This window comes from Mandrillus leucophaeus, unplaced genomic scaffold (genome assembly GCF_000951045.1).
Source record: "Mandrillus leucophaeus isolate KB7577 unplaced genomic scaffold, Mleu.le_1.0 Scaffold503, whole genome shotgun sequence".
In the NCBI taxonomy this organism is placed as follows: Eukaryota; Metazoa; Chordata; class Mammalia; order Primates; family Cercopithecidae; genus Mandrillus; species Mandrillus leucophaeus.
Genome location: NW_012105399.1, coordinates 1059800 through 1084223, shown reverse-complemented (window position 1 = coordinate 1084223; position 24424 = coordinate 1059800). Strand labels below are relative to the sequence as shown.

The 24424-nt window shown below is 41.2% G+C and overlaps 1 long non-coding RNA gene across 1 annotated transcript in view; it reads left to right on the top strand.

The window, feature by feature from the left end:
• The window catches only part of LOC105551027, a 182667-nt gene extending 158605 nt beyond the window's left edge, over positions 1-24062 (top strand). The window contains exons 5-6 of the long non-coding RNA XR_001007810.1: positions 13417-13517; positions 23514-24062. This is a non-coding gene — a long non-coding RNA (uncharacterized LOC105551027). The remainder of the gene's footprint in view (positions 1-13416; positions 13518-23513) is intronic.
• Positions 24063-24424: the final 362 nt, after the last annotated feature.

The following is a 24424-nucleotide window of genomic DNA, read 5'->3' as shown; positions in this document are numbered from 1 at the left end:
ATTTAATCCTCACAATAACTTTATGAGGTAAGTATTATTATTGTCCCTATTTTTCACATGTGAAAATTGAGGCACAGAAGGATTATGTAATATGTATTCATAGAGCTAGAAAGTGGAGGAACCAGGATTTTTGTCCAGGCAATGTGGGCCAAAACTCTTGTAGGTGTATTACGATTAGGTAATATGTAGTACCTATCAGAAGTTGCTAATATAATGTCCTTCATATAACAGATTCTTAATAGGTACCCCCAAAATGTTACATAGTATTAACTTATTTGGATTTCATAGTAGCGACAAAGCCCATTGGTAACTATAGATTTTAAGGTCTTAAACTAATGACGAATGATAGGAGCATAAGGAAGATATTAATAAATGTGCTCTTTGTTCTTCTCTACTGTAGTCAGTGTGGTTGATATAGGACCCAAATCAAAGTTAAGAGGTGTGTGTAGTGTTGAGAAGCATGGGAGTGAGGTGGCCAGGGGGGAAAGTATTCTCCAAAATAACAAAGGGATGAGACCCCAATTCTTTGGTTTGCCCTCACAATTTTAAGGCAACCAGTTAAATCAATTACTTTGGGGTAGAAGGGGGACGATTCAAACTTGTTAAACACCTGTAAAAACCAATCACTTGGCTGACAGCCTACAGTCAATAATTGCAAAACTAAGACAGGAATTTTAACTGATTATTTATTTTCTCGCAGACTCTAAATTCCTAGCTATTTTGTTAAAGAGATTTACTGTAAGAACGAATGCTAAGCCTTTGTGCATGTAATTTTCCTTGTTTTGTCAGAGAGAGTGGAGTGGTGGTTGAAGTGCTGGACGGCAGAAGCCCCTGTCTAGAGGATTGACGAGTTTCGTTAGGCTGAATGCACTAGGGCTGTATTTCCCATAATGTGGGGGTGCTAGGGGGATTCTCAAAGGCTTTAACATTCTGAGGTGTTTTGTGCAGCTGGCAGGGAGGTAGGGAAGGTGTGCCTCTTACTTCCTACTTTTTACTTTTGCAAGATGCCTCTTGCTGGACTAGTTTCTGAAGAACCATACTTAGTGGTGTATTTGCTTAAGAAACTCCAGCAAATTTATATCCTTTCTCCATTCATATAAAACTGAGCTTTTAAAAATCCATTCTCTTATCAAATTTGATACCTTTTAAACCATCATTACATCAAAAATGCCTGTGATTTTCAAGCAGATTTTTATTTTATATTATTTCTTCCTTTTTAACATTTTTTATCTCTTGCTTGTAACTTTGGGAAGACCCTATCAGGGCTTACATAGTTAATAAAAGCAAACTAAAGCAAATAATCACCTTCTAGTACTTCTTTCAGCATATTCTAATTTTTTAATGGAGAAAATGCATTCTTAAATTAAATATGCATAATAAGGAATACTAATAATAAGAATAAAGTGGAATATGTGAGAATGAATCTAGTGTTGTAAGCAAAATGCATTTGATTTGCTAAGGATAAAAGCTGGCTTGAATCAGTAAGAATCAGTGCAAAAAAGAAAAGCCTCATAATGTTCACAAATTGTCCATAATTGTATGAATTTTAAATATAAAAGTTGGCAGTGGCAAAAGCTAAAAGCCATTAGGAGAGTTACTATTGTGTAATGTACCAGGAACAGCAAGTCACAATCTTATGAAAAAAACCCTAGCTGGAGTTTTCTAAAATTTTGATAACCATACTTGAGACTTGTCTTGATGTTTACTACAATGTGTGCATTGTTCAGCATGGCATAGCCTAATGCATATATGAATCATATTTGAAAAGAGCTACTAATTAACATGAATACTCTTCTTCCATGAAGGTCGTTTATTGCAAAGTTCTTTTTCTCTTCTTTTTTTTCCCCCTAGTTGAATATCACTAAAGGAGTCCTCAACAACAGCCATTAGTTTGAGAGACTACTCTGTTCTCTTCCTGACATTGGGTCATAGTTTTAATGAGTCTTTTTCTTATGCCAAGAAGCCATAAAAAGTAACATTTAAAGGCAAGAGAGAGAAAGAAGTGAAAAGAACAGGAAGGGTTAGAAAAGAAAGGAAGAAGGAAGATGGGAAAGAAAATCATCTTTCTCTTATTGAACAGTACATCTTACCTCCTAATCTATTCATTAAGCTTTATTCTATTATCAACTTCTTGTTATAGGATTTAAGAATTATTTTGGTGACATGATTACACTTTATCTCCAATGCGGTTGGTCAGGAGATCTTTCTCTTTGAAAACTGTGTTGGCCCATGCTTTTCTAAAGTTCACTGGAATGGTCTCTGAAATGTTTTCCAGATATATAGAAGCACTTAGGGACTTTGTTCTACTATTCTGCACTGAAGGAACTTTCAGAACTTTCCAGTGCTTCAAGTTGGGGCCCGGTAGGCTTTTTGGCTTAGTTGTTTCAAGAAACTTAGCCAGGATGAAGAGCTTCCTAAGGTTTGTGGGGAAACAATATTGCCCTATGCCAAAAATGTCTCTTAGCCAACCACCTTCAGTTGGAGTTTTGTTTCCATTTGTAATAGTTGATCTTATGTGTCACCTTTGGCTAGGCTGTGGTGCCCAGTAGTTTCTTCAGACACCAGTCTGGATGTTGCTGTGAAGGTGTATTTTAGATATGATTAACATTTAAATCAGTAGACTTTGAGTAAAGCAGATTATATTTAATAATGTGGGCGGACCTCATCCAATCAGCAGAAGGTCTTAAGAGCAAAGATTGAGGTTTTGTGAAGAAAATGCAATTCTGCCTAGAGACTGCAACATGGAAACCCTGCCTAAGTTTTCAGCCTGTAGATTTCAAACTCAAGACTGCAACACCAACTTTTCCCTGAATTTCCAGCCTCTTGTCCTCTACAGATTTGCCAATCCCACAACCATGTGAACCCATTCCTTAAAATAAATGCATAGATTATGTATCTCCAACCTATTGGAGCCGTTTATCTGGAGAACCCTGACTAATGTAATACAGTACACTAAGTAAAATTTGTAGTAAGTGGATGGTATGAAAGATGTGCTTTTAACCACTTGGCCTCTAAAATAGAACTGGATTGGGGGCCAAGTCTGCATGATGCAACAAATTGATTAAAGAGGTTATCACTTTGTTATTTTGTCTACTTGATAGCAGATAACCTATTTGATAAACACACATATTATTTTTATCGGTCAATCTGGCTAGAAAAAGTCCAAGATAATTTGTCAATTGCATGCATTTTTCAATCTCTGAAGACCATGGACGTGTTGTGGGGCTATTAGTAGAGTCAACTGAATCACGCTGGTGAGGATTGGCTTTGGGGGATGTCAGGCAAAAGTTCTCATGCTGAATTTGTAATGTATGCCTTTTTATATTATTTTAAGCTTTCAACCAGGTAAGTATTTTACAAATCAAAATAAAGTAAAAGCTAATAGTCCCTGCATCTTGACTCCCCCAAAATATCTCTCACTGCCAGCTAGCCAGTGAAAGGGGCACAAATATGGTGGTGGAGGGGAGGCAGGCCCTTAGATATTGCCTTTCCTGTCTTCCTGATACCCTCATGAATGGAATCAATCTACAAAATCATGTAGTTATTGATGGTTTGTGATGTATGAGGCACTGTATTGTGCACTAATTTGTTATGGGAGGTTCTTCTTGAGACCACAGTGTTGCAGGAGGCAGTGTCCATAACACAAGGCAGAATGTCATACATGCTAAAGTCAAGGACTATGTGACTGTAAGAAATGGAGCAATCGCATCCAGCCTGAAGATCAGGAGAAACTGGAACCCTCCTGAGGACAGAGCCCTTGAGTTAGATACAGAAGGGAGGTAGGATTTTGGTCAGTGATGGGGTAAAGAGGATTTCCAGTGTAAAAGCTGGTGTGAGCAAAACAGTGGGGGGGGGGGGGGGAGAACATGAAGATGGAAGTGGAAACACAGGCTGGTCCAGGTTGTCTTGAGCTAACCTGAAGCGAATGGGGATTATTATCAGAAGGACAGACTGAGGCCAGGGACCAGAGGGAGTGAAATTCCAAGGGACTTGATTTGGAAGGCACTGAAGAGTCATTGAAAACTTTTGCCTAGGGATATGCAGGTTACTTTATAAGCCCTCCTTCACTTCTACTGAACAAACTGTCTCAAACATCTTTGCTGGAAAAGTCTGATTTTATCATTAAGAAACTGTTTCCTTAAAAATTGGACCATTCCTCCTCCAAATGGAATCTTGCCCTTGTGCAGAAACATGTCTATGAGCGATAAAATTGACCAGGGTTGGGAAGGCAATGGTGGGGATTGGGGGAGGAAGTGAGGAGCCTCAGAATGAAAGAGTTTCCGCAAATGAATAGTAGCAAGAATGTTGGAGTGTGTTTTCCTGTTAGGGAGGCTTCATTCTTCACGGTTTGCTTGGCTGTCAGAATGCCTCACGTTTTTATTTGTGAACATACATGGTGATCATCCTTAAGACAAGAAATCTCATGGCAGGTCCCCAGATACTGTTGTTCAGAGCAGATGTTGCAATCAGAGCTGGGCTTTCAATTCTCACCTCTGAGATGTTATAAGTTGCATTGAGAAGCATCTCCTCCAACCTTCATGTTTTAAAAACAACTTACTAGGGTCATGTGGGGCATGTTGGAGGAAAGAAGTTGCAATAGGCAAACTTAACCGATTTATAGATCAACAAGGCAGAGCCATCTTCTTGGTGATGCAGTCACCCATATTTCATGTGACAATCACAGTAGACAAATTCAATTCAACAGGGGAGTCATAAAAAGAGAGATGTACATACTCAGATTATTAATATGGAGTGGCTCTCTGGAGCCATCAGGTTCAAAAAAATTTAAACATTTCTTTTTCTGTTGGGAGACCATAGAGAACTGATGAAAGTAGAGAGGAGCAGCCCAAAGACTGTGTCTTCACTTAGGAAACAGTAGAGCTCATCGGCTTGTGGATCCTGAGCTGGGAAAAAAAGTTTTCTGTCAATGGGAAAAGAAGTTTTCTTGTTCCACTTCTTATCACAGTGAGATCTCCTCTCTAGCATCCCCAACATGGGGCCATCTCACCTCTCCTTGAACTCTTCCACAGACTCAAGTTTGTACATTCCAACTTGTTGTTTGGGCCTTGTTGGACATAACCTAAGTCTGGATGGCAGGGTGAAAATTGGATAAACAGCCACACTGACTCAGGGGAGATTTTTTTTATGCAAACATCTGTTTCTTGAATTTGGCCATGGTAAGACCTAAGGCAAGGGGGAATACCAATTGATGAAATAAGATCAAGAAGATCCTGCCTCATTTTTTCTTCTGTTTCAGGAATATAAATCCTGCCTTCTCTCAGCCTTACAGAGGAAGAAAACCCTTTCCAAGTTTCCTCTGATACTGGGTTTATGCCCAATTCTAGTTTAGGTGAGATCATGTGGATGCCTTTTCTGGTGCTTTGCTGCACTATAAATATAACCTGTTTTGAAAGAAACTTCGTATATGCATATAAAAATATAAACTCAGAGTAAAGATGAGAAGGGCAATCAACACATATTGAATGAGCACTTATTATGTGCCCAGCACATACTGAGTGTAGAAGAATGAATCTTTGCACTTATGAAACTTAAAGTTTTGACAGGAAAACTGATAAGTGATAAAGAACAGTAAAAGACAACTTATGACCTGGTATTAAATTGTGAGGTACTGATATTAATAGTTATCATTATTTGTGACAGGAGAAGACAGGACGGACTACTGACATTAGAGAAGACTTCGAAAAGGAAGTTTGAATTAATGCAGGATATAAGGTGTTGAGAAGCTCCGAGCAGGCAGAACCTAGGCAAGGGGCACTTCTAGTGGGGGAATGTGCAAGAGCTGGCAACAAGAGTTACTTAGTCCATGTATTGTCCACTTGCTGAGGGTTCATCGTATGGGGGCATTTTTATCCCCATTTACAAATAGGCAGATGAAACTTGGTAGTAGGTAATTTACAATGGCAACAACAACAGTAATGTCTAACATTTATTCAGCACTGACAATGGTCCAGGAACTGTTCTAGGTTTTTTAACTATTTAAAGTTATTTAAGCCCCACAATAACCCTACTAGATCAGTATTATTCTTCTATCTTATTTAGGCATGAAGAAACTGAAGCATGGAGGAAAAACTAAGCAACTAGCCCAATGTCACACAGGCAATAAGGGGACAGCCTGGATGAAACCCAGGCCTCTCTAGTTCCAAAGCCCATACTCTATGGTAATGAACACCTGGGGAGAGTGGTAGTACGGTGAACAAAATGACATTGACCCTGCAGGAGGAATGGGGTTCCGAGGTGGGAGGGGTTGTGCACACGAGAGGCGAGGAGAGGTAGACAGGCGTTCTTCTCATTCTCAACTTTTTGTTTTAACTTGTGAGAGCCTATAATGAACTTAAAATGCGAGTCTGAATACCACAATTCAGAGTACGTGAACCATTTCAAGACATCACTATGACAAAAAAATATGCCTCAAACTCCTTCGGGAAGGAAGGAAACTCATTGGAGTGTTGATCTCAAGACATTCAACAATCCCAGCCTTGCCCCAGGGCCAGGACGGCTGGAGAAGAGAGATACAAAAGCAGAGAGATGCCACTTAACCTCTGTGCATCTCCTTCTCCTGTGAAGTACCTGTTATTAATTTTAAAATATTCCTTAGTTCTCTGGTTTTACTTTCTCCATAGGATTTGATCCCTGGTATTCAGTTACAACATAGGATTATGTCTGCGCATCTCCTTCTCCTGTGAAGTACCTGTTATTAATTTTAAAGTATTCCTTAGTTCTCTGGTTTTACCTTCTCCATAGGATTTGATCCCTGGTATTCAGTTACAACATAGGATTATGTCGGTTCTCTTTGCACCTCTCGGTAGAACAAAGAAACAACCTAACTGGAAAAGTTATGTGATATCAGGTTGGTACTCAGGCCACGTGGAAAGAAGAGAAAGTAATGGCGTCAGGAGAGCATTCAGGCTCGACTTTCCTTATTAAAATGCCTTCATCTTACAGACACCATATTGCTAAAATCTCATCATTAGTGATTCATTTCTGTGGATTTCTTCCTGTAAGAAAGCCAGTAAATCTTCTGCTGTAAGCATCTAATCCAGTGATTTTAAACACAGAGTTTGGACAGAAGAATTAATTTCTCTCCAGTGAATTTCTACATGGAATCTCAATATATAAGATAAAAAAATGAACAAGTCTGAGGAAATCTGGTGCCAGTACAGGGAGAGTTCCTCCTGCCAGCTTAGCGTTTGCCTGGTCCTGTGCACCAGTTCCTGAGGCATTCTGCAGAATTTGGAGGCTGTAGAACTTCATGTAAAATTTTGCATGCCTCTCATTTAGGTTGCAAGTAACAGGATACCTGACTAACAAATGGTTTAAACAAATGAGGTTTCATATTTTTTTTTCCTCAGAAAAATACAAATCTGAAGGTAGTGAGCTGCTACTGTTGGTTCAGTGGTTCAGAGATCTCCGAGCCAATGTCTTTGTAATTTTCTTACTTTTTGCCTCATGATCTAAAGAAGGCTGCTTCAGCTCCAGCCATCACTTCTTCACTCAGGGAAAGAAGATGGAAGGGCAGTGCCAGCCATATCTGTCTCCCAAAATCAAGACCATAAAGACTTCTCTGAAAACTTCCAGCTGGCTTCTGCTTAGGTCTTGCTGGCTTGAAATATGTCACATGGTCATCCCAAGGGTCAAAGGAATCTGGGAAAACAAATATTTAGTCAGCTATATTTTCAATTCACAAAAAAAAGTAAGGTTCTATTCTCAAGGAAAAATATAGGTGTGGCTATTGAATAGGTCACTAACTGTGTAAGTTGTAGCCTGGTTGTTCTTTTCATGAAGGAACACATCACACTTTAAAGTTTTCATGATATAAATTACACGCAAAATTCATTTATACTAGGAAACTAGTGACTTCTCTTTTAGTGGGAGCAAGAGAGTAGAGGTTCCTGTCGTTTGTAGAAATGGTGCTGAAAAGAGAAAAAGATGTAAAGAAAATGATAGTGAAATGTGAAAGATAAATTACTGACAATTCATCTGGTTTTCCATGCAATTTTGACTGAGTGCACATAAATTCATCTAGTAGGATATGAGATTTTCTGGAACAATAAGCCTATATGCAGCTTTGTTTAAAAGAAAAGATTTGTCTCAAGTGTAAGTGGCGTAGCTTGTTTAACAAAATATATTCACTTGATTATTCAGAAAACTGATTTGTTGAAGCAAAATTGAACTTAACAGATACATAATAAAATAAAAGTAAAAGTTGACATAGTAAAAAGTGTACCAATTGCATATGTGCACGCACACACACACACACATGCACACACACACATGCACACACACACACATGCACACACACACACACTCAGCTGTAAAGATAAAAACCAGTGCAGGGTGCCTGTTCTGTCAGTGCCTTTCTGCTAAAAAGTAAATTCTGCTTGTGTGTCTCTCCCTCCTCTTTCTTGGGCAGATAGTCAGGGGACAGTTCATCATGTCTGTCTTTGGGTACAGTTATGAAACATTTTCAGTGGAGAGCATGAATGAGTGGGGACTTGTGCTGAAAGACAGAACAAAAAGAAATTATTAATCATGTTTCTCTTTGTATATTTACTGTTTTGCTTCTGAAGAGAGTATTAGTCCACTAAGAGCTGCATAATTAGGAGATATGCCAGATGGATAATCAATGTGATTTTAAATTTTTATAGAGAGAACAGAGTTGTAGCTTGATTTTTTTTTTTCAGAAGGTGCTTCGGTTCCATGCAGTTAAAAACAAATACCTTGCCTTAGAGGGTTACTGTCTTCTATGCAATGAGGTGGAATATGTTCTTTAGTCCCCCGTCTGCTTTTAAAAAACTGGCCTGTTGGAACAGAGGAGCTGAATGGGCCTACCAGATGGAAGAGAAAAGCTAACCACAGCAGAGTTGGGAGCTGGGGCTCCCATTGAGGAACTGCTGAGAGCTTTATTTAATCATAATCATCATTACAAATGAACAAACAAACCATAAATTCCACTTCTCTTATTTCCAAACCAGTTGAGATATAATTATTCTCTTCAGTGTCAGGCTAGCAGGAAATCTAAATGAAGTGCTTCCTGAACTTACATTAAAGCAAACTGGGTAAAATATTCAGCCAGAGGTTGCTGATCGGGGTTGGTGACTGAAATCACCAGAGTCCCTGAGGTCAATGTTTTCGAAACTACGGGTCCTGACACATTAGTGAGCTATAAAATCAATTAAGAGGATTCTGACCACATATAATTTCTTAGCCAAATAGAGTTGGATAGAATAGAGTAAAAAAGAGTAAAAAATAAAAACATGAGTCACATATGGCAATAGTAGATATTATTTCAGAAACATTTGTTTCAATAATATATGTATATTTCTATATACATCATATATTTACATGGTCGCAACCAAAAAAGTTTGAAAAACACTGCTGTAGTGTTATGTGTGAGAGGACACTTACTCTTTAGCTCACATCAGTCAGAACATGATGTGAGGGAAGGGGGATTTGAGGGGGACTAGAGTGAGATTGAGGGGAGTGGGAAGAAGAGGAGGGAGATGAAGAGTCTATGAGCGCTTCCTTCCCTTTTAACACACATCATGGCTCCTAATTTCAGTGTGGTTGTGCATATCTCCATTATTTTCACATAGATATTCTTCCACATGAAGTTTAGAAACGTTTCGCCAGGTTCCTCATTCAAAAACATCACTTGAAATTTGATTAGGGTTGCATTATATTTATAAAAATAATTTGGGGAGAATTGACATCTTTACTGAGTTGAATCTGCCCATCCAATTGCGTGGGGTAGGCCTACATGCTTTCTGGTCTTGTTCTGTGTCCCTTGACTCTGTTGATACTATTTTTTATAAAAGCCTTCCATTTTTTACTCTCTTGCTAAGATGACTCCTGTGTGTCTGGCATGTTTTGATTCTCTTGTTTCTTTTCTTTTTTCTGTTTGGACTCCTTTTTCTCCAGGTATATCAAGTTCTCAGGCTCACTGAACTTCAACTCAGTAAAGATGTCAATTCTCCCCAAGTTACTTTTATAAATATAATGCAATCCCAATCAAATTCCAAACAATGTTTTTGAATAAGGAACCTGGCAAAACATTTCTAAACTTCACATGGAAGAATATCTATGTGAAAATAATGAAGATATACATACCCACACTTATATGTGTTAGGAACCATGATGTGAGTTAAAAGGGAAAGGAAGAGCTCATATACTCTTCATCTCCCTCCTCTTCTTCTTGTCACTCATCTCAGCCTCACTCTAGTCCCCCTTAAACGAGGAACTTGGCAATACATTTATAAACTTCATATGGGAGAATATCCATGTGAAAATAATGAACTTGTGAGCCTGGTACTGGTACTGTGAGCCTGGAACTGAGAGTTTGGTATACCTGGAGAAAAGGATCTCTTCCATGAGGTCCTGCTCGTGCTGTTCCTCTGTGCAGAAACCCTCTGCTGCATTTCTTGAGGGATGTTTGTGCAGTTATTACTCCTGCTCAGTTGTCCTCCCTGGCAAGGCTGTCTCTCCAGGGGACTTCCGCAGCAGCCTCCTAACTGGTGGCCCAGTGCTTCCTCTTACCTGCCTTCCATCCCCAACGTAGCCATTGGGGTGATCTCTAAAACATAAAGCAGATGATGTCTCTTCCCTCCCTAAGACATCTAATGGCCTCTGTTACCGCTTCAAGAATCCAAACATATTTCAAAACCCACAGAGCTCCCTGTGATCAGGTTTCTGCTCACCTCTGTGACCCCATTTCCTCAACTTGTCCTTGCCATTCAAAGACTTCAGCCACACTGGCTTTCTTTCAGCTCCTCACCATTCCAAGCCAGTCCTGCTTCTGGCTGTTGGCTTTTCCTAGGACACTCTTGCTCCAGATGCTTCCATGACTAGCTCCTTCTTGTCATGTGGATACTGAACGCATTTTTAATTTAATTTCGATTTTCAGAGGGCTTTCCTGAACCTCAATATAAAATGGCACGCTTCATACATCTAGTCACCACCCATCATCTACTTTTTGATAGGCCTTATAGTGTCTGGTGTTTTTTTATTTGCTCCTCTGTTATCTATTTCCTTCTCCTCCGCCTCTCAGCACACACTAGAATGTCAATGAGAGACTTCGTCTCGATGGCTGCGATTTCCCCAGCCCCCTACGTAAGTACTAAATAAATGTGTGATGCATCCCTGGATGGTCTCAGTGAACTAGGTGATGTGCAGAAATACAGAGTCCAGAAAACAGTCTTTATCTTCAGAAAGCCTGCACTCTGAAGGCAGGGATACTGTGAAAATGACCTGCTCAGTTTTTCAGTTTTAGGAAATCATTTTGGGGTGTGTGTGCCTGTGCCTGTGTGTGTGTGTGTGTGTGTGTGTGTGTGTGTGTGTGTTTAAGAAGTGCTCTATGGAAGGGACTCCATTAGAAATTAACTTTTAAGAATATATGTTAACCATCAGGGGTACCTCTTAAGAATACGTTCATTGTTAGTGATATATTTTAATTAGATTTTGCAGTGTCTTTTGAAGACTTTGCTCTTGGTAAACTAGGCATTTTAGAGAGATACTTAGATGAATCATCTCCATCCTTAAAGGAGAATGCTTTTAGTGAGATAAAGAGACTTATAAAAACATAACAAGGCAATGGATTGGAACACTGCCAGAGAGGGTGCTCCTATGTGGGCCAGTTTTGGAGCACTGCAGTTAGGGCTCTACTTTTCCCAACATTGTGGTGAACAGTCTTTGCTTTTTCATATAAAGCCATGGCCAGGAGCAGTGGCTCATACCTGTAATCCCACCACTTTGGGAGGCCAGGGTGGGTGGATTCTTTGAGCTCAGGAGTTTGAGACCAGCCTGGGCAACCTAGCAAAACTCTATCTCTACAAAAAATTAGCCAGGTGCATTACCTGTAGTCCCAGCTACTTGGGAGGCTGAGGTGGGAGGATCACCTAAGCCTGGGGAGGTTGAGGCTGTAGTGAGCCGTGATTGTGCCACTGCACTCCGGCCTGGGCAATAATAGAATGAGACCTCATTCCTCCCCCCAAAAAAGAACATAATAAACCATTATGGGCCTATCACATGTTATTTAACCTCATTTTGGGTGAAATTAACATTTTCCATGTGAAAGAGGAATTTTATTGTAACTTCAGAAGCAAATCTAGAAAGCACGAGCCTTTCAAAGGTAAGTTCTGTGACACGCTCCAAAAACAAATATGGTGTAAATGAGACTCAGAAGCTTTCCACCCACACGGTAGTGGGCCACCCTGACTTGTCCCACCTCTAGTAGTTGAGACAGAAGGAGACCTGTAGCCCAGCCCGCTGCATGCATGCGGTCTCTCACGCGTCGGGTGATGTTTCTGAGCAGAGTACTGCCAGGGTGTGGCAGGGTCAGGCCTATCTCCCTTCAGACCCTAAACTATTTACCAGGCTTCCATGTAAATTAAATTTATAAAAGGCACCGAATCTCCTCTGAAATACAAAGACCGTCTGTTAAATGAGTGTGGAGATCCCAGAGTCAAGATGTGGAAGATGAGGAGTCAAAGACACACAGAGAGAAACTCTTCTAGGTGGCAGGGAGGGTGTGTTAGCTCAGAACCTCATCCATGGGTGAGGTCTTTCAAAAGCCTAGTTAATCTTAGTTTCACAAACAAATAAATGAGCCACAATTTGAACAGCAATGATAGAAATGATTTTCACTTTGCTAGGAGAAAGAATGAGGGTATAATACCAGGCTCATTGAAGACCGTATAACCTCCTGGGGCTCCGGGTGTCCATGGGGTACACTTTCTGATCTTGGCCTACAGCAGCACTTCTTGAGTTCATTTCAAGACCATGGCCATGAAGGCCTGATAGGAAGGCCTGCTGTGTTGCCATCACAAAGGGAAAAAAGTGGTCCTGCTTTGGCCTTTCTGGTCCACAATTTCCCATTCTGGGGTTCTGTGAATCTAAAACGCAGCTCCAGACACTGTGAGTTTAGTCCTCCCTCTTCTCTTCAGCATCCCCTGAAGCTTATCTGCTGAAGGCTGGAGAGCTGTTTCCCCACATGGGTCTTCGGGGATGTGGGCAGGGTCTGGGGCTTCTTGTTTCCACCCCTTTTTTCTCCCTGCTCCGGGACTCTCATACTTCTCATTACTATTCTGTCAGACTGCAGCTGAGTTAGGAGTTCACAGGAAGGGGAGGTCTATGGGAAGGCCTCAGTTTGTAGCAGTCTGTACCTTGTCACTGCAGGCCAAGACTCTAGGCATAATTTTCCACTAGACTGTGTTTATTCTTTAAAAAACCTACCTCGAAAGTTGTCACCAGAAAAAAAATCGCTCTAATGCAATCATGTTAAAGAGATGAATAATATGCTTTTCCTAAGTACTGCTTTTTAATAAATCACTCTAATGAAATGAGTTTCTAAGTCAGTGTTTAAGCCACGACCATCTTTATTTAGCTTTTCTCTTTACTCAGAGACAGCCTTAACAATGGACTGATGGCAACCTAGAACATAAGTAGAGCCGTATACAGGATGGGAACTTGATGGTCTGGGGGAAATGGACAGCATGACTCAGGTAGCTCTGGAGAGAAAAATTCAGTGGTAAAACAGCAGGTGTTAAGATGTGGATCAAATCCCCCCAGTCAAGCTAGCTTTTGATATTCACTCAAGAATCTATCCAAGGATGGCTGATGAATGTGATTAAATATGGGGGATAAAGAGGAAAGACATAGGTCCCAGAAAGGGACGAACAAGTATGATGTGGGGTCCTATGGCCCCAGTCAATGGATTGCGTTGAGGATGTAGCTTCTAGTTCCAGAACAGGAGTCCTCAACAGGTGAAGCAAATAGAATTAAGGCTTCTTTGCCCTAAGGTTAAGGTCTCGGATGAAGCCAACACAGGAGGTGAATTCACTGTAATTTCAGAGCTACTCAAACTCCAGTATCTTGTTCTCTAAACTTGAGACCCAGATAATTTTTGACTGTGAAGAAGACCTGGCGGTGATATAGTGGACCAAATACATGGGTCTTGGTTACAGTACTCAGAGCCTAAAAGAGTAGGTATGTCAGGTTTAGGTCCACTAGACAAGAAACTACTGCTTCCTGCCACTCAAGAATAGGTGAGCTGCAGCCTGCATCTAGAGACCATTAAAGAGCCAGTTGTGTGGACCTAGTGCAGAGGAAGCCAGGTAGGGGCTGACACTGTCTTGGCTCATATTCATACTAAGACTCACTTTTGAGCTCTACGTTGTCAACTTTTTATTGCATATCTACTTTGGTCCACATATCCAATTGATTCTTTAATTCCCTTAGTTACCATAACATCCTCATGAGGATAGCTTATGATTTCAATCTTACAGATAAGAGGAAAGATACTATTAATTTATATAAAATAAATTATTGTATTAATTATTATTGGAGTGATTATTATAATACAAACACAAATCTTTAAGTTTCCATTGGAGAAGGCTATATTAGTTTCCTCCTGCTATTGTGACAAATTACCACAAATGTAGTGGCTTAAAACAATATATATTTATTGTCTTATAATTCCAGACATTAGAAGTCTGAAATCAAGGTGTCTGCAAGGACAGCTCCTTCTGGTTACTTCAGGGGAGAATTCATTACCTGGCCTTTTGCAGCTCTTAGAGGCCACCTGCATTGCTTGGCTTGTGGCCCCTTCCTTACATCACTCCAACCTCTTGCTTCCATTGTCATAGCTCCTACTACTGACTCTTATCCCCCAGTCTTCCTCCAATAAGAACGTTGTGATTAGACTGAGTCAACCTTGATAATCCCCCCATCTCAAGATCTTTAGCTTAATCACATCTGTAAAGTCTCTTTTTCCATGTGAAGTGACATCACAGATTCTGGGGATTAGTACATAAGCGTTTTTTAAAGCAAGGTGGGATTATTCTGCCTACCACTAGAGAGAATGAAGGGAAGTGCTTTAAGCTGGGGAGTTGAAAGTGGTCAGACAGAAGGAAGAATCTTAACTTTCTCTGAGGCTGATGTGGAGCAGGAATAGGAACTCTCTGGTATGTAGGAACTTTAGTGGAGGATGGCTATAGGAGACTGGTCCTCAGCAAGGAAGGACCGCCGGCAGGGGGATCTTTGAGCTGCCTGGAGCAACAGAGACCAAGACATCTGGCAGGACCCACTGCTAACAGCAGCATCTTGTAGCTAAAGAAATAGCCAGAAAGGTGATGACCATCCTGCAGACATGAGGGCCTACTCCCCGGGCTTTCTGAGGACATATAAGCCAGGATTTTTGTGTGACCCCAGAGAGTAGGGGAAAGGATCTCCCGAAAGACTAAAATAGAATATCTAGTCAGGTTGACTGGTAGGGCTGAAACAAGATTCAATATTGTTTCGAGAAGTTTTTTTTTTTTTTTTTTTTAAGAATGGGGACATTGGACCGTTCTATTGGCAGTTAAAAGGTGTGCCCCTTGGAGTTAGAAACTTTTCACCGTGGCCATTGAAGGTGGAAGAACAAGTAAGGGCACAGAACAAAGAATTTCTGACAATATTCTCGAAGCAGTCTTCACACCAGGATTAGCAATGAAGGGGCACCTCACTCCCAAATGCTCCTTACTCAGAGGCTAAACCTAAGCCAAACTACCTGCTCATGAGTCAGGATCCTTCAATGGCAGATATTATCAGAATAAAAATAACCATATTAATAAGTTTATCCATCGGGGGGATGAAAAGGTGGTAGGGTATTCCCAAGAGGAAAATTAATTTCTTTTTATAATCTGCTGTAGTTTATTTCACATATTCATGACCCGCCCAGTATGTTTTTTCTTTATGATGAGCCATAAAAATGACAAAATACATTAGCCAAGTTCTTCGTTTCTGCTAAAATGACCATATTCAAAAATAATAACAGAGACTTGTATCAGCGATGCAAAAGATGCATGAAGTAATTGGGGCTTAATTTGTACACAAACTGTCAAGGCAGTTTTCCTCACGGCCTGCATCTTCTGAATTCATTAGTCTCTAATTACGGCCAGTGGGGACCAGCAGTTAGAAGGTTAAAGAGGTTCTGACAGGCCTAATCATTGCTCAGGAAGCTGAAAATGTATGCAAAGTCTCGGCAGATGGGGTGAGAGCGGCTTCTGCCAAGTGATAACTGTTATTCCTTTGCACCTCCAAAGCTGTCATCCTAATAGGCACATTTTAAATTTATTAATGCTCTAGTTACAATGCATACACAGTCTCTAATGGTATGGCATTCTGAGTATATAAACTGAGCAATTAACACATATTACCTGGTAATGGTAAAATTATTTGTTGCCTGTTTGACTTTTTTTGGGGGAGGGGGTGTCTCCTATTGCAGTAAGAATTGTCCCAGGGAAAGCTTCCCTTTGTTAAAATATAATCAGAGCTCCCTTGGAGATAAATTTCTGTCCGTACTTGGATACAACAAACCAATCTGAATGTCTTGGTTCATGCTTTCCCCAACCTGCCTTGTCAATCCCCAATTTCTGACCTCTCATGCTAGAATCTGATAGTTAAAAACAATTCTGGTAAGATGCTTGGTTGGACTTTTGGGAAGAGGCAGAGCACTCCAGGCTTTGATGATATGACCCTTTAAAGCGAGAAGAAACCCGGGCTCATATTTCTCATCGCTGATTTCTTACTAACACACGAAAGTAAACGTATGCATGTACTTTCCAATTGACAGTTCCACAGTCATCAATATCTTATCCTTCTTTCATGGCCTCCCTGACTTTAATCCTGATTGCTTTAACACTAACTAATCACCAGCAAGAGGTACCTTTTTTTTTTTTTTTTTTTTTAAACAAACGAGGTCTCTTGTCTTTCCCGTGACTGTAGCCATGACATGGGAAGGGCCTTTAATTAAATGCTGCACTTAGTGCAACAATTGTTTGCATGTAGGAGGCTATAGAAATGGAGACAGCTGGAATGGATAGTCCCTAAATTGTAGGCTTCGTCGGGACTACAAGATTCATAAGCAGTCCTAATAGCATGATAAGGTGTTAATCTCAGCAACAGAGCAATTATCTGCCCAGTGACTGACTGCCACTCTCTGCACCCACTAGCCCGTTGCAGCTAATTGATTTACACTGTATAAAAGTAATATAACAACAACAAATGTCTCGGAGACTTTATGTTAATTAAAAACTGTGATTACATTTCCCTACTAGGTGATCTGTTTGAAATTTTTACACCACATAGGAAAGATATCAAACTACTAGGTAATAAGTTTTCTTTGCCAGGGACCAAATTACACATCCATTGTGGTTCCTTCAGTAGCTGCAAGAATAACCCTGGTTGATTAACAAATATGAGCTGTGTGACTTCGGGCAAGTGTCTTCATCTCTCTGAGCTTCAGTTTTACCATCTCCAGTGTGAGGGATTGGGCTGGACAACTTCTCTAAGATCTTTTTCAGTTCTAAAAGTCCACAGTTTTATGAATTCCAGTGCCATGTAGCCAGGAGAGGATTATACAATTGAGCCGCAGCCTGGCTAGTTAGGAACAGGTCAGGCCTTTCATCTTCCACGTCTCATTCTCAACTTGGAAGTTTAATCTGGTTTCTGATCGTTCTGTTTATTTATAACTTTTTTAAAAAACATGTTCACAGCGGACTTTTCCGGCCCCCTTGCTGTATTCTTGCTATATGAGATATCAATTCATTTCCAGAGATTAAAAAAAAACAACTGTTTTCAGCATTGCTTTAATGGGAAATCCAGTGAAGGGAGTCTAGACATGCCCTGCGGTGGGTGTCAGCTTACTGGGTGTGATGTGGCACTGTGGGGAGAAGGGACATCTTTGGGTTGCGTGAATGGTGAGTATGCAGGGTCTGCTCAGTGGCCTCACCTATGCATGTGAGTGTGGACCCCACTCTATGTCACTCTGGTCAGCTCTGGCCTCATCTGGCTTTCAGTTCCCTGTCTATAGAGTAAAATTGCCGGGCTGAATGCTCTCTAAAGTCTATTTCATCAACAGCATTTGATGACTCTGATCCATTCTGAGAAAAAGGAATTTCCTCAAAATTAGAGTTTTTCAAGCCAAATGGTATTTAGAAGAAACAGCAGGTAGAGAGAGAAAGAGGAGGCCTGAAAACCCTTTATAAGGAGAAAAGTTTGCAAGGAAACCTTCATCATTTTGTGGATGGCAGGTCATGGTGGGGGGTGCAATTTATGCTCCAGTAAAAATAAAAATATTGATTAAGATTATTAGCCAAAGTTAAAAAGGAATGACCTGGGACTCTAGCATCCATGTAGAAAGCTGGGGGCTGCATTCCCTCCTTCAGGCGTCTCATCTTCTGACCTGCCTCAGCCCTGCTAGAAGTGGTGGTGTAGCTGGCTCATCTCTGATGGTGAAGGAGAGGGGTCACCGACCCTCCCCTGGCAATGCTCCCATCACGTTAAGGTTATCCATTTTCTAGATGATGATGCTTGAAGAATGCGTCACCTCCATCAGAAATCCTGGAAGGCTTGTATATAAAAAGTAAGCATGGGAGCCGACTGTTTTTTTTTAAGTTGATCTTTATGCCCAACTGAAGTTGGAAAACCACAGTTCTAGAGAGCAGAGGGCCAGGCTGCCTAACGTTCTTCCCTCCAAGAACAGCGCTCTTCATTTTCCACTCTGTGCGGCTAACTCTGTGGCAAGGGTGGAGTGCCTAGCATGGAGGTTCCTCCTGTGGGACCTGCCCAGGAGCAAGGCCACAGCCGTGAGCTAGAAGTCAAGGTTGTTGCAGGCAAGTCCAGCTCTGCCCAGAGACCCCATCCTTCCAGCATGAAATGGAACTAGGCTTATTGGAGCCTGGTGGGCCTTCTTGGTCTGAGCCATTTTTACCCAGAGTCTTAGCTGTGAAGCTTCAGCAGGCTTTGACTGCGGGGGTTCAATAACATGCGGGAGTCTAAGAAAAACTATGCCCAGCTCTCTGCATTCAGGCTTACTCTGCTTTGCCCATATCCATCCAGTCACACACATGCAAAAGGCCCCTAGTCATTGCAGTTCCTTGGAACTGTGACAACCTCAGAGTTACTCAAGCCCAGTGTTAATCTTAGGAGACAAGAAAATTAAAAGACTCTGTGGAGTGGAAATCCATTAGTATAATTTCCAGATTCAGTTTGGGAGAATGACTACTAGAAGCAGCATAGTGTAGCAATGTGATGGGACCTGAACCCAGTCTGCCTCAAAATCCTGCCGTGAAATCTTGGCTCTATTTCCTGTCCATAGATCCATGGGTAAGATGCTTAACTTTTCTATGCCTTTGTTTCCTTATTATAGGTAGAGAATAATAGTACTTCCCTCCCAGGGTTGTTCTGAGGATTAAAAGAGTTAATAAATGTACAGCTCTTAGAGCTGTGCTCAGCAGACAGCAAGAACTCATTAAATGTCAGCCATGGCTACTTCTGGATAATCTATGAGCAGGCCTCGACCTTAGAAGGGGCCCACACTTTGTTTAATACCCTGCTTTTGCCATCTTAAAATTCTTAGTATTAATAATTTGTAAACAAGAAACCCCACATTTCCATTTTGTACTGGACCCCACAAATTATATAGCCAGTTCTGTCTGGAAGGTTGTTGTGGGTAAAATCTCAAGTCTATATAGTATTGAAACTAAAATGACCAACCTGAGCATTATCTTAAGGAGAAAGATTAGATTTTCTCTAAACAAAATTCGGGCTAAGGTAAATATTCTATGCACATTTGCAGGGCACTAGTGATTACTTGTTTATAGTGATATAATTTAGTGATAATAATATTGTACATTTTCATTTTTGCTTCAAAGGTTTAGCACTACCTGGATGTCGTACTTGTCAACATTGAAATGAACAGTAGTCAGTCTTAGACTTAAAAAAAATTCCATTATGATTCTAAATTTCCTGTATTAGTTTGTATTATTATAAAGATGGAGACAATATAATATTAGTTTTCTGCATTCTCTAAAGTTCCCACCATAGTCCTTGGCAACTAGTCAGTATTTAGTAAATTGTTTTGAAGATGACCAATAAGATGATCATATGTCACTAATCTCATGAGAGATGGTGGATATATCTGGGTAATAATGAAGTTAATATGCAATCAGCCCCTTCCCTCAGTACACATTTTGATTGTTTTCAGTTCATGGGCTTTGATTAAAATTTAAAAGCTAGGTTATGTGGGAGACTCTACTGCTTATTTTGTGGGACTTGCTTAGCAACCACTCCATGATAAGCAAAGGATTTTTTCCCAATCATATCCCACTATAGGTCTTTATTATTAAATTCCAGAAAATTAGACATAGGACCTTATAAATCATTTTCTCAGTGCCTGATTTTGCAGATGAGGAGACCGATACCCACAAAGGTTGTGATTTCTGAAAGTCTCGAAGTTCATTGGTGCTTGGCAAGGGGTTCAACAACTTCCTAGGTTGTTAAACAGGGGATGATCCATGTGGAGGGGCAAAGTCTGGGGCAAAGATGAGTCACTCCAACCTGGGCAACCCATCAATAATGAGCTGGCCACCATTGGCTGGCATTAACCACCTTGTAGAACTGCAAAAAGAAAACCTCAGTCACAGCTCAACTTCCCTCTAGCACTGGGTTCTTCCTGGGTCAGACACTTGAGATTTCTTAAGCTAATATTTTCTCTCTCCTTGCTCCCTCCCTCTTCCTTTTCATTCCACTTTCTCTGGAAAAACTGCACTGCAAGTATGCCTTTAAATCTTTCTGTATCCAGGTTCAGACAAGCAGCTTTTGCACATAAAGTTTGAGTATTGGCAGTCTTTGTTTCTAGTGCTGTGGAAAGTGAGTCCTATTTAGCTGTGAGGAGGGGACCCTGGGGTATTCCTGAAAGCATTTGGTGCATCCAAGAGTAAGGTGGGGTAGATGTGAAGCATATTAATTGATTCTTCAGAGTCTTAACTATAACTCAGGGGTCTTGCTTCCCCAGATGCCCTGTAATTCCTTTTGAAATTGGTTCCATTTATCTTTTTGCTTGCTCTCCAAACTTTGGAGAGAGATCCCTCCCTCTCCCCCACTCTTTCTTCTCTGGCCTAGCACTGCCAGGAAGGGGGCAGAAGCCTGCTGGGAGCAATGCCCTTGTGCCTTGTCAGCTATCCCTGTGTGAGAAGCAGCAGCCTCTAGGTAACCCGTTGGTCCCACTGCCAGGATTGCAGGAGGCGGACATCAATGCATGTATCAGTTCATTTTCATACTGCTGATAAAAACATACCCAACACTTGGTAATTTATATAGGAAAATGGGGTTTAATGGACTTACAGTTCCATGTGGCTGGGGAGGCCTCACAATCATGGCAGAAGGCAAGGAAGAGCAAGTCATGTCTTATATGGATGGCAGCAGACAAAGAGAGAGCTTGTGCAGGGAAACTCCCCCATATAGAACCATCAGATCTCGTGAGACTTATTCACTATCACAAGAACAGCACGGGAAAAGATCTGCCCCCATGATTCAATTACCTCCAACCAGGTCCCTCCCACAACATGTGGGAATTCAAGATGAGATTTGGGTGGGGACATAGCCAAACCATATCAATGCATGAGCCTGAGGGTTCCTTGTCCTTGGCAGTGCGGGCGATGTGATTTTTTTCAGAAATCCTTTTTCTTTAGGTGCTACCTGTCAGGTGAGGGGGTTGAAAACCGGGGGCACCAGGACTCCTGTTTACCAGATGGAGCTGAGCTAACAAGGGAGGGTGAAGGAGGGGAAATTGCTACATGGATTCCGGCTGTTCACTTGAAGATGTGAGGCAAACGTGTCCTTCAATTGGCCTGGGAAAGAGGGCCAGCTCTGAGTGACACAGAGCACCCTTAGAGGGTAAATGATGGAAAAGGGCCCTATTGTGTCACTGCCTTGGTCATACTTTGGGTGAAAGCACATCGCCTTGGTGGATATGAGGACCTAGGGTCTTTCTCCCTATAACACAGGAACCCCTTAATGTTCGTTGCCCTTGTCTTTATGGGATTTTCAGAGCTTTGAGCAATCTGGACAGGAGAGACAGTAGGAGAGTGGGACTTTCTGTGGATAGCATCACTAGAGACCTTATCCCAAACTGAAAACCTCAGAAACATTTGGCCTGTTCTCTTACTGGCTGTGTAAACTTTGGAAAGTTACTTAGTCCCTTTTGCGAGTCAGTTTCCTCACCTGAATGTGGAAATCCAATCTGCACCCACTTTATAGGATTATTAAGCCATCCTAATGAGATAATATATGTAAAAAGTTTAGAACAGTGCTTGGTTCAATGCAAGATCTTATTGAAAGTTTGCTATTATTTTTATCATTGTTGGTGTGACGTGGTGTGGCGTGTGTGTATGGTTGTGATAGCCAATGCCAAGGATGTCATGGTCACTGCATAAAGAAAAAAAACTTAAATGTTTTGGATGGAGAAAATGGAAAGGGAGAAGTGACTTCCTTGGGATCCTCCAGCCTGTTGGAAAGAGGAGGTAGTGGTTATCATATATAAGGAAGTATTCTAAAAACTACAAACTCACATTGCAGTACAATCCTAATCCCACATCATTATTAGACTGTTGGCTCAAAGTTCTTCTGGCTCAAGATTCTCAAGCATCAACTATGTATTGAGCTCTACAGGATACAGAGCTGGGGGCCTGGCACACTCATTCATCAATTCATTCATTCACTTAAACATTTGCTGAGCATCTATCAGGTGCCAGGCACTAGGAAAGGACACTGAAAGAGACAACAATATTTGCCCTTAGAGAACTTAGGTTCTAGTTGGTAGGTAGATAATAAACACATAAACAAATCATCCTATCATATACTATCATGTGATCAGCATATTAAAGAAGGCAGGATGAAGGGATAACTATTACTGATAATGGGATGGTCTATGAAAGCTTTTCCAGAGGAGGTGATACTGAACACACTTGAATGAGTGGAATGAGAGTGTCAGAGGCAGATGAAGTGGGAAGGAGCAAGAGTTACAGCTGAGTGAAGCAGGCAAAGGAGATGAAGATTAGAGACACGGGCAGGGGCTGGGAAATAGGCAGGGTAAGGAGTTTAGATTTTATTCTGAGCATTATTGGAAGACATTGGAGTATTTGGACTGGAGAGAATGGCACAATGTGATGTATGCTTCAGAGTGTTCACTCTGACTGCTGTAAAGATAGTAGATTATAGAACGTCCAAGGGTAGAAGCAGAAGCAGAAACCAGTTTAGGATATCATCACACTAATCTAGGAAACAACCCCAGGAAATTTGGCCTAGGTTGATAAGAGCAAAGATGTAAGACGTGAGGTTAGAGCTAAAAGAACTTACTTCTGTAACATGTGGGAGAAAGAGAAGAAGCCAGGATGACTATTAGGTTCTTGATCTGAGCAACCAGAGGAGTGCAGTTGTCCTTAACTGAGATGGGGAAGATTGGGAGAGGAACAGACTTGGCAGGGAAGTCTAGAGTCCTACTCTGAACTGCTTTGGTTGATCTGGACATACCAATTAGACAACTGAGTGGAGGTGTCTAAGTAGGCAGCTGGATAAGAGTCTGAAGTTCAAAGAGAGGTCAGGGGACAGAGATAAAGATTTGGGAGTTATGCTATATAGTATTAGGTAGGACCATTGAACGTGTCTTTTTTTTACAGGTGAAAAAGATTGATCATCAGATGTTTCTTATGAATCAACCTGATATTTAAATCCATGAAGGGGAGAGATGACAAAGCCAGGTGGAATAGATAGAGAAGAGGTCCAAGGTCTGAGCCCTACATTACTCAGAGTGTTAGAGATTAGGAAGAAGAGGAAGACCTGGCAAAAGAATGTCCTGCGATGTAGAAAGAAAACCAGAAGTTTGTGGTCTCTGGAAACCAAATAAAGAAAGGGCTTCCAGAAGGACAGACAAAGTGTAGTGTATCAAAGCTCCTGAGCAATCAGAGGAGAGCACTGAGGGGCTCACAGGACATTGGTATCCAGATCACCCAGTGACACTTCCTGATCATGAGAAACTGTCAGACCAACAGGGGCACTTTCTGTAACCAGCGGTTCTTCATTGCCCAAAGGCAACCTTGATGGTTTGATTTTGGAGGATGGCAATTCATTAATAGCACTCTGCAGTGATAAATATGAAAACCAATAAAACTCCCCACCCAAGGCAACCTCTCCCAGCTCCTCACTTTGAGTGAAGTGAGTAACCTCCATTTCTGCCAACTCCTGTCTTGTCTGAAGCCACATTTCCCCAGCAATGTCACATATGCATTTCTTGATCCTGGTCATTTCTCCTCTTGGAAGATGAATCATAAAGAAAACGAGATCTGTGTGCCCTGGTGACTATGGATGAAAGAGTCTGCTGCCCTAGAGGGAAGAGCTGGAAAAGAAGGAGATGGTGAAGGCGGGTTGGGGGGAAACAGTGGAAAAGGAACCTTTGCAGGGGATCAAGGTGACAGAGTGATTAGTTACGTTGTTTGGACATGTGAGAACAGGGGGTTATAAAAATGGATACAGGAGGAGGGAGAGAAAGTAAGGACTAAAACATGAAGCCAGTCATGAATGTTTTTACATA